The following is a 14,944-nucleotide window of genomic DNA, read 5'->3' on the forward strand; positions in this document are numbered from 1 at the left end:
ATGTAAAATACGCCTGAGAAAATCTGGCCTATGGTAAAGTGATGAATTTGACAAATATGAGCTTTTTTGGAGAGGTTAAAGTGTATAAATAAACTAAAACCTTGTGCTTAGTGTTGTTGACAAATCTCGATGGCATTTTATTCTAATATTCACTCTTGGTCACCACACTAAACATGTAATCAAAAATGAAAATCTACAAAAGGGGAAAAATATTTTTTTCTGGATGAAATTTACAGTCAACAGTAAGGTTCCCATTAAAAGTCTGTGTATTGCTCTTGATAAGTGTCTTAAAAAAATCTGTTAGTGCAAACTTCATAAGAGAGCACACATTCAATAAACACTAGCTGCCTACGAAATCCAAAACTTCATGTGCATTCACCAGGATGGCCGAGTGGTTAAGGCGTTGGACTTAAGATCCAATGGATATGTATCCTCGTGGGTTCGAACCCCACTCCTGGTATGAGTTTTACACTTGAAATTCTACAAGATTTCTGAAACAAAAGTAATGTTTCAGCAAAAGAAATGTTCTTGTAGCCAGGTAGTGCAGTGCCCCTGACTATCACCCTTTAATGTCCATTTTTTTCCATTATGAGATGAATCTCTAGTACATTAGAGCATGATATTACATTAAGTTCCAAATTTAAAATTTGAGGGGCCTCGAACCCCACTCCTGGTATGAGTCTTACACTTGAAATTCTACAAGTTTCTGAAAATGGAGTAATGTTTGAGCAAAAGAAAAGTTCTTGTTGCCAGATAGCACAGTATTAAACCTTCAATGCACCTGACAATCGCCCTTTTATGTTTATTTTTTCCATTATGAGATGAATCTCTAGTACATTAGAGCATGATATTACAGTAAGCTCCAAACTTAAAAATTGAGGGGTTCGTACCTCATTCCTGGTATGAGTTGTACACTTGAAATTCTACAAGATTTCTGAATAATGATTAATATTTCAGCAAAAGAATTGTTCTTGTTGCCAGAGAGTGCAGTATTAACCCTTCAATTAACCCTTTAATATGCCCTTTTATGTTTATTTTTTCCATTATGAGATGAATCTCTAGTACCTTAGAGCATGATATTACAGTAAGCTCCAAACTTAAAAATTGAGGGGTTCGAACCTCATTTCTGGTATGAGTTTTACACTTGAAATTCTACAAGATTTCTAAAAAATGATTATTATTTCAGCAAAAGAATTGTTCTTGTTGCCAGAGAGTGCAGTATTAACCCTTCCATACGCCCATTTATGTTTATTTTTTCCATTATGAGATTAATCTCTAGTACATTAGAGCATGATATTACATTAAGTTCCAAACTTAAAAATTGAGGGGGTTCAAACCCCACTCCTGGTATGATTTTTATATTTCAAATTCTACAAGGTTTCTGAAAATGGAGTAATGTTTGAGCACAAGAAAAGTTTGTGTTGCCCGATAGCACAGTATTAATCTTCAATATACCTGACTATCGCCCTTTTATGTTTATTTTTTCCATTATGAGATGAATCTCTAGTACATTAGAGCATGATATTACAGTAAGTTCCAAACTTAAAAATTGAGGAAAATGTAGGGATTAAGGCCAATTTGAATATTTGAGGTAAATATTCAAACTACAGTCCCAAAGAAACATTTGATGTTAAAATAATATCAGAAATATAGCGCAATCCATTCACAAAAAACATTATCTACTAGAGGGGGGTAATCCAGAAAAAAACATGGCCAGTGTGCGTAGGATGTCATGAAATGTAAAATACGCCTGAGAAAATCTGGCCTATGGTAAAGTGATGAATTTGACAAATATGAGCTTTTTTGGAGAGGTTAAAGTGTATAAATAAACTAAAACCTTGTGCTTAGTGTTGTTGACAAATCTCGATGGCATTTTATTCTAATATTCACTCTTGGTCACCACACTAAACATGTAATCAAAAATGAAAATCTACAAAAGGGGAAAAATATTTTTTTCTGGATGAAATTTACAGTCAACAGTAAGGTTCCCATTAAAAGTCTGTGTATTGCTCTTGATAAGTGTCTTAAAAAAATCTGTTAGTGCAAACTTCATAAGAGAGCACACATTCAATAAACACTAGCTGCCTACGAAATCCAAAACTTCATGTGCATTCACCAGGATGGCCGAGTGGTTAAGGCGTTGGACTTAAGATCCAATGGATATGTATCCTCGTGGGTTCGAACCCCACTCCTGGTATGAGTTTTACACTTGAAATTCTACAAGATTTCTGAAACAAGAGTAATGTTTCAGCAAAAGAAATGTTCTTGTAGCCAGGTAGTGCAGTGCCCCTGACTATCACCCTTTAATGTCCATTTTTTTCCATTATGAGATGAATCTCTAGTACATTAGAGCATGATATTACATTAAGTTCCAAATTTAAAATTTGAGGGGCCTCGAACCCCACTCCTGGTATGAGTCTTATACTTGAAATTCTACAAGTTTCTGAAAATGGAGTAATGTTTGAGCAAAAGAAAAGTTCTTGTTGCCAGATAGCACAGTATTAAACCTTCAATGCACCTGACAATCGCCCTTTTATGTTTATTTTTTCCATTATGAGATGAATCTCTAGTACATTAGAGCATGATATTACAGTAAGCTCCAAACTTAAAAATTGAGGGGTTCGTACCTCATTCCTGGTATGAGTTGTACACTTGAAATTCTACAAGATTTCTGAATAATGATTAATATTTCAGCAAAAGAATTGTTCTTGTTGCCAGAGAGTGCAGTATTAACCCTTCAATTAACCCTTTAATATGCCCTTTTATGTTTATTTTTTCCATTATGAGATGAATCTCTAGTACCTTAGAGCATGATATTACAGTAAGCTCCAAACTTAAAAATTGAGGGGTTCGAACCTCATTTCTGGTATGAGTTTTACACTTGAAATTCTACAAGATTTCTAAAAAATGATTATTATTTCAGCAAAAGAATTGTTCTTGTTGCCAGAGAGTGCAGTATTAACCCTTCCATACGCCCATTTATGTTTATTTTTTCCATTATGAGATTAATCTCTAGTACATTAGAGCATGATATTACATTAAGTTCCAAACTTAAAAATTGAGGGGGTTCAAACCCCACTCCTGGTATGATTTTTATATTTCAAATTCTACAAGGTTTCTGAAAATGGAGTAATGTTTGAGCACAAGAAAAGTTTGTGTTGCCCGATAGCACAGTATTAATCTTCAATATACCTGACTATCGCCCTTTTATGTTTATTTTTTCCATTATGAGATGAATCTCTAGTACATTAGAGCATGATATTACAGTAAGTTCCAAACTTAAAAATTGAGGAAAATGTAGGGATTAAGGCCAATTTGAATATTTGAGGTAAATATTCAAACTACAGTCCCAAAGAAACATTTGATGTTAAAATAATATCAGAAATATAGCGCAATCCATTCACAAAAAACATTATCTACTAGAGGGGGGTAATCCAGAAAAAAACATGGCCAGTGTGCGTAGGATGTCATGAAATGTAAAATACGCCTGAGAAAATCTGGCCTATGGTAAAGTGATGAATTTGACAAATATGAGCTTTTTTGGAGAGGTTAAAGTGTATAAATAAACTAAAACCTTGTGCTTAGTGTTGTTGACAAATCTCGATGGCATTTTATTCTAATATTCACTCTTGGTCACCACACTAAACATGTAATCAAAAATGAAAATCTACAAAAGGGGAAAAATATTTTTTTCTGGATGAAATTTACAGTCAACAGTAAGGTTCCCATTAAAAGTCTGTGTATTGCTCTTGATAAGTGTCTTAAAAAAATCTGTTAGTGCAAACTTCATAAGAGAGCACACATTCAATAAACACTAGCTGCCTACGAAATCCAAAACTTCATGTGCATTCACCAGGATGGCCGAGTGGTTAAGGCGTTGGACTTAAGATCCAATGGATATGTATCCTCGTGGGTTCGAACCCCACTCCTGGTATGAGTTTTACACTTGAAATTCTACAAGATTTCTGAAAAAAGAGTAATGTTTCAGCAAAAGAAATGTTCTTGTAGCCAGGTAGTGCAGTATTTACCCTTCAGTGCCCCTGACTAGCACCCTTTAATGTTTATTTTTTTCCAATATGAGATGAATCTCTAGTACATTAGAGCATGATATTACATTAAGTTCCAAACTTAAAATTTGAGGGGCCTCGAACCCCACTCCTGGTATGAGTCTTATACTTGAAATTCTACAAGTTTCTGAAAATGGAGTAATGTTTGAGCAAAAGAAAAGTTCTTGTTGCCAGATAGCACAGTATTAAACCTTCAATGCACCTGACAATCGCCCTTTTATGTTTATTTTTTCCATTATGAGATGAATCTCTAGTACATTAGAGCATGATATTACAGTAAGCTCCAAACTTAAAAATTGAGGGGTTCGAACCTCATTCCTGGTATGAGTTGTACACTTGAAATTCTACAAGATTTCTGAATAATGATTAATATTTCAGCAAAAGAATTGTTCTTGTTGCCAGAGAGTGCAGAATTAACCCTTCAATTAACCCTTTAATATGCCCTTTTATGTTTATTTTTTCCATTATGAGATGAATCTCTAGTACCTTAGAGCATGATATTACAGTAAGCTCCAAACTTAAAAATTGAGGGGTTCGAACCTCATTTCTGGTATGAGTTTTACACTTGAAATTCTACAAGATTTCTAAAAAATGATTATTATTTCAGCAAAAGAATTGTTCTTGTTGCCAGAGAGTGCAGTATTAACCCTTCCATACGCCCATTTATGTTTATTTTTTCCATTATGAGATTAATCTCTAGTACATTAGAGCATGATATTACATTAAGTTCCAAACTTAAAAATTGAGGGGGTTCAAACCCCACTCCTGGTATGATTTTTATACTTCAAATTCTACAAGGTTTCTGAAAATGGAGTAATGTTTGAGCACAAGAAAAGTTTGTGTTGCCCGATAGCACAGTATTAATCTTCAATATACCTGACTATCGCCCTTTTATGTTTATTTTTTCCATTATGAGATGAATCTCTAGTACATTAGAGCATGATATTACAGTAAGTTCCAAACTTAAAAATTGAGGAAAATGTAGGGATTAAGGCCAATTTGAATATTTGAGGTAAATATTCAAACTACAGTCCCAAAGAAACATTTGATGTTAAAATAATATCAGAAATATAGCGCAATCCATTCACAAAAAACATTATCTACTAGAGGGGGGTAATCCAGAAAAAAACATGGCCAGTGTGCGTAGGATGTCATGAAATGTAAAATACGCCTGAGAAAATCTCGCCTATGGTAAAGTGATGAATTTGACAAATATGAGCTTTTTTGGAGAGGTTAAAGTGTTTAAATAAACTAAAACCTTGTGCTTAGTGTTGTTGACAAATCTCGATGGCATTTTATTCTAATATTCACTCTTGGTCACCACACTAAACATGTAATCAAAAATGAAAATCTACAAAAGGGGAAAAATATTTTTTTCTGGATGAAATTTACAGTCAACAGTAAGGTTCCCATTAAAAGTCTGTGTATTGCTCTTGATAAGTGTCTTAAAAAAATCTGTTAGTGCAAACTTCATAAGAGAGCACACATTCAATAAACACTAGCTGCCTACGAAATCCAAAACTTCATGTGCATTCACCAGGATGGCCGAGTGGTTAAGGCGTTGGACTTAAGATCCAATGGATATGTATTCTTGTGGGTTCGAACCCCACTCCTGGTATGAGTTTTACACTTGAAATTCTACAAGATTTCTGAAAAAAGAGTAATGTTTCAGCAAAAGAAATGTTCTTGTAGCCAGGTAGTGCAGTAAACCCTTCAGTGCCCCTGACTATCACCCTTTAATGTTTATTTTTTTCCATTATGAGATGAATCTCTAGTACATTAGAGCATGATATTACATTAAGTTCCAAACTTAAAATTTGAGGGGCCTCGAACCCCACTCCTGGTATGAGTCTTATACTTGAAATTCTACAAGTTTCTGAAAATGGAGTAATGTTTGAGCAAAAGAAAAGTTCTTGTTGCCAGATAGCACAGTATTAAACCTTCAATGCACCGGACAATCGCCCTTTTATGTTTATTTTTTCCATTATGAGATGAATCTCTAGTACATTAGAGCATGATATTACAGTAAGCTCCAAACTTAAAAATTGAGGGGTTCGAACCTCATTCCTGGTATGAGTTGTACACTTGAAATTCTACAAGATTTCTGAATAATGATTAATATTTCAGCAAAAGAATTGTTCTTGTTGCCAGAGAGTGCAGAATTAACCCTTCAATTAACCCTTTAATATGCCCTTTTATGTTTATTTTTTCCATTATGAGATGAATCTCTAGTACCTTAGAGCATGATATTACAGTAAGCTCCAAACTTAAAAATTGAGGGGTTCGAACCTCATTTCTGGTATGAGTTTTACACTTGAAATTCTACAAGATTTCTAAAAAATGATTATTATTTCAGCAAAAGAATTGTTCTTGTTGCCAGAGAGTGCAGTATTAACCCTTCCATACGCCCATTTATGTTTATTTTTTCCATTATGAGATTAATCTCTAGTACATTAGAGCATGATATTACATTAAGTTCCAAACTTAAAAATTGAGGGGGTTCAAACCCCACTCCTGGTATGATTTTTATACTTCAAATTCTACAAGGTTTCTGAAAATGGAGTAATGTTTGAGCACAAGAAAAGTTTGTGTTGCCCGATAGCACAGTATTAATCTTCAATATACCTGACTATCGCCCTTTTATGTTTATTTTTTCCATTATGAGATGAATCTCTAGTACATTAGAGCATGATATTACAGTAAGTTCCAAACTTAAAAATTGAGGAAAATGTAGGGATTAAGGCCAATTTGAATATTTGAGGTAAATATTCAAACTACAGTCCCAAAGAAACATTTGATGTTAAAATAATATCAGAAATATAGCGCAATCCATTCACAAAAAACATTATCTACTAGAGGGGGGTAATCCAGAAAAAAACATGGCCAGTGTGCGTAGGATGTCATGAAATGTAAAATACGCCTGAGAAAATCTGGCCTATGGTAAGGTGATGAATTTGACAAATATGAGCTTTTTTGGAGAGGTTAAAGTGTTTAAATAAACTAAAACCTTGTGCTTAGTGTTGTTGACAAATCTCGATGACATTTTATTCTAATATGCACTCTTGGTCACCACACTAAACATGTAATCAAAAATGAAAATCTACAAAAGGGGAAAAATATTTTTTTCTGGATGAAATTTACACTCAACAGTAAGGTTCCCATTAAAAGTCTGTGTATTGCTCTTGATAAGAGTCTTAAAAAAATCTGTTAGTGCAAACTTCATAAGAGAGCACTAGTGTTGAGCGATACCGTCCGATACTTGAAAGTATCGGTATCGGAAAGTATCGGCCGATACCGGCAAAATATCGGATCCAATCCGATACCGATACCCGATACCAATACAAGTCAATGGGACTCATGTATCGGACGGTATTCCTGATGGTTCCCAGGGTCTGAAGGAGAGGAAACTCTCCTTCAGGCCCTGGGAACCATATAAATGTGTAAAAGAAAGAATTAAAATAAAAAATATCGCTATACTCACCTGTCCGACGCAGCCGGGACCTCAGCGAGGGAACCGGCAGCGTTGTTTGTTTAAAATTTGCGCTATTACTTGGTTACGTGAATTCCCGGCTTGTGATTGGTCAGGTCGGCCATGTTGCCGGGACGCGGACCAATCACAGCAAGCCGTGACGAAATTACGTCACGGCTTGCTGTGATTGGTCCGCGTCCCGGCAATATGGCCGCCCTGACCAATCACAAGCCGTGACGTCACGGGAGGCTGGACACGCGCTCATTTTAAAATGGGCGCGTGTCCAGCCTCCCGTGACGTCACGGCTTGTGATTGGTTGCGCCGCGGTCAACCAATCACAAGCCGGGAGGCTGGACACGCTCATTTTAAAATGGGCGCGTGTCCAGCCTCCCGTGACGTCACGGCTTGTGATTGGTTGCGCCGCGGTCAACCAATCACAAGCCGGGAGGCTGGACGCGCTCATTTTAAAATGGGCGCGTGTCCAGCCTCCCGTGACGTCACGGCTTGTGATTGGTCAGGGCGGCCATATTGCCGGGACGCGGACCAATCACAGCAAGCCGTGACGTAATTTCGTCACGGCTTGCTGTGATTGGTCCGCGTCCCGGCAACGTGGCCGACCTGACCAATCACAAGCCGGGAATTCACGTAACCAAGTAATAGCGCGAATTTTAAACAAACAACGCTGCCGGTTCCCTCGCTGAAGTCCCGGCTGCGTCGGAGAGGTGAGTATAGCGATATTTTTTATTTTAATTCTCTCTTTTACACATTTTAACATTAATGTTGTTGCGATACCCGATACCCGATACCACAAGAGTATCGGAATCCCGGTATCGGAATTCCGATACAGCAAGTATCGGCTGATACCCGATACTTGCAGCATCGGAATGCTCAACACTAGAGAGCACACATTCAATAAACACTAGCTGCCTACGAAATCCAAAACTTCATGTGCATTCACCAGGATGGCCGAGTGGTTAAGGCGTTGGACTTAAGATCCAATGGATATGTATCCTCGTGGGTTCGAACCCCACTCCTGGTATGTGTTTTACACTTGAAATTCTACAAGATTTCTGAAAAAAGAGTAATGTTTCAGCAAAAGAAATGTTCTTGTAGCCAGGTAGTGCAGTATTAACCCTTCAGTGCCCCTGACTATCACCCTTTAATGTTTATTTTTTTCCATTATGAGATGAATCTCTAGTACATTAGAGCATGATATTACATTAAGTTCCAAACTTAAAATTTGAGGGGCCTCGAACCCCACTCCTGGTATGAGTCTTGTACTTGAAATTCTACAAGTTTCTGAAAATGGAGTAATGTTTGAGCAAAAGAAAAGTTCTTGTTGCCAGATAGCACAGTATTAAACCTTCAATGCGCCTGACAATCGCCCTTTTATGTTTATTTTTTCCATTATGAGATGAATCTCTAGTACATTAGAGCATGATATTACAGTAAGCTCCAAACTTAAAAATTGAGGGGTTCGAACCTCATTCCTGGTATGAGTTGTACACTTGAAATTCTACAAGATTTCTAAAAAATGATTATTATTTCAGCAAAAGAATTGTTCTTGTTGCCAGAGAGTGCAGTATTAACCCTTCCATACGCCCATTTATGTTTATTTTTTCCATTATGAGATTAATCTCTAGTACATTAGAGCATGATATTACATTAAGTTCCAAACTTAAAAATTGAGGGGGTTCAAACCCCACTCCTGGTATGATTTTTATACTTCAAATTCTACAAGGTTTCTGAAAATGGAGTAATGTTTGAGCAAAAGAAAAGTTCTTGTTGCCAGATAGCACAGTATTAAACCTTCAATGCACCTGACAATTGCCCTTTTATGTTTATTTTTTCCATTATGAGATGAATCTCTAGTACATTAGAGCATGATATTACAGTAAGCTCCAAACTTAAAAATTGAGGGGTTCGAACCTCATTCCTGGTATGAGTTGTACACTTGAAATTCTACAAGATTTCTGAATAATGATTAATATTTCAGCAAAAGAATTGTTCTTGTTGCCAGAGAGTGCAGTATTAACCCTTCAATTAACCCTTTAATATGCCCTTTTATGTTTATTTTTTCCATTATGAGATGAATCTCTAGTACCTTAGAGCATGATATTACAGTAAGCTCCAAACTTAAAAATTGAGGGGTTCGAACCTCATTTCTGGTATGAGTTTTACACTTGAAATTCTACAAGATTTCTAAAAAATGATTATTATTTCAGCAAAAGAATTGTTCTTGTTGCCAGAGAGTGCAGTATTAACCCTTCCATACGCCCATTTATGTTTATTTTTTCCATTATGAGATTAATCTCTAGTACATTAGAGCATGATATTACATTAAGTTCCAAACTTAAAAATTGAGGGGGTTCAAACCCCACTCCTGGTATGATTTTTATACTTCAAATTCTACAAGGTTTCTGAAAATGGAGTAATGTTTGAGCACAAGAAAAGTTTGTGTTGCCCGATAGCACAGTATTAATCTTCAATATACCTGACTATCGCCCTTTTATGTTTATTTTTTCCATTATGAGATGAATCTCTAGTACATTAGAGCATGATATTACAGTAAGTTCCAAACTTAAAAATTGAGGAAAATGTAGGGATTAAGGCCAATTTGAATATTTGAGGTAAATATTCAAACTACAGTCCCAAAGAAACATTTGATGTTAAAATAATATCAGAAATATAGCGCAATCCATTCACAAAAAACATTATCTACTAGAGGGGGGTAATCCAGAAAAAAACATGGCCAGTGTGCGTAGGATGTCATGAAATGTAAAATACGCCTGAGAAAATCTGGCCTATGGTAAAGTGATGAATTTGACAAATATGAGCTTTTTTGGAGAGGTTAAAGTGTATAAATAAACTAAAACCTTGTGCTTAGTGTTGTTGACAAATCTCGATGGCATTTTATTCTAATATTCACTCTTGGTCACCACACTAAACATGTAATCAAAAATGAAAATCTACAAAAGGGGAAAAATATTTTTTTCTGGATGAAATTTACAGTCAACAGTAAGGTTCCCATTAAAAGTCTGTGTATTGCTCTTGATAAGTGTCTTAAAAAAATCTGTTAGTGCAAACTTCATAAGAGAGCACACATTCAATAAACACTAGCTGCCTACGAAATCCAAAACTTCATGTGCATTCACCAGGATGGCCGAGTGGTTAAGGCGTTGGACTTAAGATCCAATGGATATGTATCCTCGTGGGTTCGAACCCCACTTCTGGTATGAGTTTTACACTTGAAATTCTACAAGATTTCTGAAACAAGAGTAATGTTTCAGCAAAAGAAATGTTCTTGTAGCCAGGTAGTGCAGTGCCCCTGACTATCACCCTTTAATGTCCATTTTTTTCCATTATGAGATGAATCTCTAGTACATTAGAGCATGATATTACATTAAGTTCCAAATTTAAAATTTGAGGGGCCTCGAACCCCACTCCTGGTATGAGTCTTATACTTGAAATTCTACAAGTTTCTGAAAATGGAGTAATGTTTGAGCAAAAGAAAAGTTCTTGTTGCCAGATAGCACAGTATTAAACCTTCAATGCACCTGACAATCGCCCTTTTATGTTTATTTTTTCCATTATGAGATGAATCTCTAGTACATTAGAGCATGATATTACAGTAAGCTCCAAACTTAAAAATTGAGGGGTTCGTACCTCATTCCTGGTATGAGTTGTACACTTGAAATTCTACAAGATTTCTGAATAATGATTAATATTTCAGCAAAAGAATTGTTCTTGTTGCCAGAGAGTGCAGTATTAACCCTTCAATTAACCCTTTAATATGCCCTTTTATGTTTATTTTTTCCATTATGAGATGAATCTCTAGTACCTTAGAGCATGATATTACAGTAAGCTCCAAACTTAAAAATTGAGGGGTTCGAACCTCATTTCTGGTATGAGTTTTACACTTGAAATTCTACAAGATTTCTAAAAAATGATTATTATTTCAGCAAAAGAATTGTTCTTGTTGCCAGAGAGTGCAGTATTAACCCTTCCATACGCCCATTTATGTTTATTTTTTCCATTATGAGATTAATCTCTAGTACATTAGAGCATGATATTACATTAAGTTCCAAACTTAAAAATTGAGGGGGTTCAAACCCCACTCCTGGTATGATTTTTATATTTCAAATTCTACAAGGTTTCTGAAAATGGAGTAATGTTTGAGCACAAGAAAAGTTTGTGTTGCCCGATAGCACAGTATTAATCTTCAATATACCTGACTATCGCCCTTTTATGTTTATTTTTTCCATTATGAGATGAATCTCTAGTACATTAGAGCATGATATTACAGTAAGTTCCAAACTTAAAAATTGAGGAAAATGTAGGGATTAAGGCCAATTTGAATATTTGAGGTAAATATTCAAACTACAGTCCCAAAGAAACATTTGATGTTAAAATAATATCAGAAATATAGCGCAATCCATTCACAAAAAACATTATCTACTAGAGGGGGGTAATCCAGAAAAAAACATGGCCAGTGTGCGTAGGATGTCATGAAATGTAAAATACGCCTGAGAAAATCTGGCCTATGGTAAAGTGATGAATTTGACAAATATGAGCTTTTTTGGAGAGGTTAAAGTGTATAAATAAACTAAAACCTTGTGCTTAGTGTTGTTGACAAATCTCGATGGCATTTTATTCTAATATTCACTCTTGGTCACCACACTAAACATGTAATCAAAAATGAAAATCTACAAAAGGGGAAAAATATTTTTTTCTGGATGAAATTTACAGTCAACAGTAAGGTTCCCATTAAAAGTCTGTGTATTGCTCTTGATAAGTGTCTTAAAAAAATCTGTTAGTGCAAACTTCATAAGAGAGCACACATTCAATAAACACTAGCTGCCTACGAAATCCAAAACTTCATGTGCATTCACCAGGATGGCCGAGTGGTTAAGGCGTTGGACTTAAGATCCAATGGATATGTATCCTCGTGGGTTCGAACCCCACTCCTGGTATGAGTTTTACACTTGAAATTCTACAAGATTTCTGAAAAAAGAGTAATGTTTCAGCAAAAGAAATGTTCTTGTAGCCAAGTAGTGCAGTATTTACCCTTCAGTGCCCCTGACTAGCACCCTTTAATGTTTATTTTTTTCCAATATGAGATGAATCTCTAGTACATTAGAGCATGATATTACATTAAGTTCCAAACTTAAAATTTGAGGGGCCTCGAACCCCACTCCTGGTATGAATCTTATACTTGAAATTCTACAAGTTTCTGAAAATGGAGTAATGTTTGAGCAAAAGAAAAGTTCTTGTTGCCAGATAGCACAGTATTAAACCTTCAATGCACCTGACAATCGCCCTTTTATGTTTATTTTTTCCATTATGAGATGAATCTCTAGTACATTAGAGCATGATATTACAGTAAGCTCCAAACTTAAAAATTGAGGGGTTCGAACCTCATTCCTGGTATGAGTTGTACACTTGAAATTCTACAAGATTTCTGAATAATGATTAATATTTCAGCAAAAGAATTGTTCTTGTTGCCAGAGAGTGCAGTATTAACCCTTCAATTAACCCTTTAATATGCCCTTTTATGTTTATTTTTTCCATTATGAGATGAATCTCTAGTACCTTAGAGCATGATATTACAGTAAGCTCCAAACTTAAAAATTGAGGGGTTCGAACATCATTTCTGGTATGAGTTTTACACTTGAAATTCTACAAGATTGCTAAAAAATGATTATTATTTCAGCAAAAGAATTGTTCTTGTTGCCAGAGAGTGCAGTATTAACCCTTCCATACGCCCATTTATGTTTATTTTTTCCATTATGAGATTAATCTCTAGTACATTAGAGCATGATATTACATTAAGTTCCAAACTTAAAAATTGAGGGGGTTCAAACCCCACTCCTGGTATGATTTTTATACTTCAAATTCTACAAGGTTTCTGAAAATGGAGTAATGTTTGAGCACAAGAAAAGTTTGTGTTGCCCGATAGCACAGTATTAATCTTCAATATACCTGACTATCGCCCTTTTATGTTTATTTTTTCCATTATGAGATGAATCTCTAGTACATTAGAGCATGATATTACAGTAAGTTCCAAACCTAAAAATTGAGGAAAATGTAGGGATTAAGGCCAATTTGAATATTTGAGGTAAATATTCAAACTACAGTCCCAAAGAAACATTTGATGTTAAAATAATATCAGAAATATAGCGCAATCCAGTCACAAAAAACATTATCTACTAGAGGGGGGTAATCCAGAAAAAAGCATGGCCAGTGTGCGTAGGATGTCATGAAATGTAAAATACGCCTGAGAAAATCTGGTCTATGGTAAAGTGATGAATTTGACAAATATGAGCTTTTTTGGAGAGGTTAAAGTGTTTAAATAAACTAAAACCTTGTGCTTAGTGTTGTTGACAAATCTCGATGGCATTTTATTCTAATATTCACTCTTGGTCACCACACTAAACATGTAATCAAAAATGAAAATCTACAAAAGGGGAAAAATATTTTTTTCTGGATGAAATTTACAGTCAACAGTAAGGCTCCCATTAAAAGTCTGTGTATTGCTCTTGATAAGTGTCTTAAAAAAATCTGTTAGTGCAAACTTCATAAGAGAGCACACATTCAATAAACACTAGCTGCCTACAAAATCCAAAACTTATGTGCATTCACCAGGATGGCCGAGTGGTTAAGGCGTTGGACTTAAGATCCAATGGATATGTATCCTCGTGGGTTCGAACCCCACTCCTGGTATGAGTTTTACACTTGAAATTCTACAAGATTTCTGAAAAAAGAGTAATGTTTCAGCAAAAGAAATGTTCTTGTAGCCAGGTAGTGCAGTATTAACCCTTCAGTGCCCCTGACTATCACCCTTTAATGTTTATTTTTTTCCATTATGAGATGAATCTCTAGTACATTAGAGCATGATATTACATTAAGTTCCAAACTTAAAATTTGAGGGGCCTCGAACCCCACTCCTGGTATGAGTCTTATACTTGAAATTCTACAAGTTTCTGAAAATGGAGTAATGTTTGAGCAAAAGAAAAGTTCTTGTTGCCAGATAGCACAGTATTAAACCTTCAATGCACCTGACAATCGCCCTTTTATGTTTATTTTTTCCATTATGAGATGAATCTCTAGTACATTAGAGCATGATATTACAGTAAGCTCCAAACTTAAAAATTGAGGGGTTCGAACCTCATTCCTGGTATGAGTTGTACACTTGAAATTCTACAAGATTTCTGAATAATGATTAATATTTCAGCAAAAGAATTGTTCTTGTTGCCAGAGAGTGCAGTATTAACCCTTCAATTAACCCTTTAATATGCCCTTTTATGTTTATTTTTTCCATTATGAGATGAATCTCTAGTACCTTAGAGCATGATATTACAGTAAGCTCCAAACTTAAAAATTGAGGGGTTCGAACCTCATTTCTGGT

At 35.5% G+C, this 14,944-nt stretch overlaps 8 non-coding genes across 8 annotated transcripts; all 8 read left to right on the forward strand.

The window, feature by feature from the left end:
- The first annotated feature begins 377 nt into the window (after positions 1–377).
- TRNAL-UAA (transfer RNA leucine (anticodon UAA)) lies at positions 378–460 on the forward strand. The gene has a single exon. It is a non-coding gene; the product is annotated as a tRNA-Leu (tRNA).
- Positions 461–2,114: 1,654 nt separating this feature from the next.
- Positions 2,115–2,197, forward strand: TRNAL-UAA (transfer RNA leucine (anticodon UAA)). Its single transcript has one exon. It is a non-coding gene; the product is annotated as a tRNA-Leu (tRNA).
- A 1,654-nt stretch (positions 2,198–3,851) lies between these two features.
- On the forward strand, positions 3,852–3,934 carry TRNAL-UAA (transfer RNA leucine (anticodon UAA)). The gene has a single exon. It is a non-coding gene; the product is annotated as a tRNA-Leu (tRNA).
- A 1,668-nt stretch (positions 3,935–5,602) lies between these two features.
- Positions 5,603–5,685, forward strand: TRNAL-UAA (transfer RNA leucine (anticodon UAA)). Its single transcript has one exon. It is a non-coding gene; the product is annotated as a tRNA-Leu (tRNA).
- Positions 5,686–8,492: 2,807 nt separating this feature from the next.
- TRNAL-UAA (transfer RNA leucine (anticodon UAA)) lies at positions 8,493–8,575 on the forward strand. Its single transcript has one exon. It is a non-coding gene; the product is annotated as a tRNA-Leu (tRNA).
- A 2,114-nt stretch (positions 8,576–10,689) lies between these two features.
- On the forward strand, positions 10,690–10,772 carry TRNAL-UAA (transfer RNA leucine (anticodon UAA)). The gene has a single exon. It is a non-coding gene; the product is annotated as a tRNA-Leu (tRNA).
- A 1,654-nt stretch (positions 10,773–12,426) lies between these two features.
- TRNAL-UAA (transfer RNA leucine (anticodon UAA)) lies at positions 12,427–12,509 on the forward strand. The gene has a single exon. It is a non-coding gene; the product is annotated as a tRNA-Leu (tRNA).
- A 1,667-nt stretch (positions 12,510–14,176) lies between these two features.
- TRNAL-UAA (transfer RNA leucine (anticodon UAA)) lies at positions 14,177–14,259 on the forward strand. Its single transcript has one exon. It is a non-coding gene; the product is annotated as a tRNA-Leu (tRNA).
- Positions 14,260–14,944: the final 685 nt, after the last annotated feature.

Source organism: Ranitomeya variabilis, chromosome 2 (assembly GCF_051348905.1).
Source record: "Ranitomeya variabilis isolate aRanVar5 chromosome 2, aRanVar5.hap1, whole genome shotgun sequence".
Lineage (NCBI taxonomy): Eukaryota > Metazoa > Chordata > Amphibia > Anura > Dendrobatidae > Ranitomeya > Ranitomeya variabilis.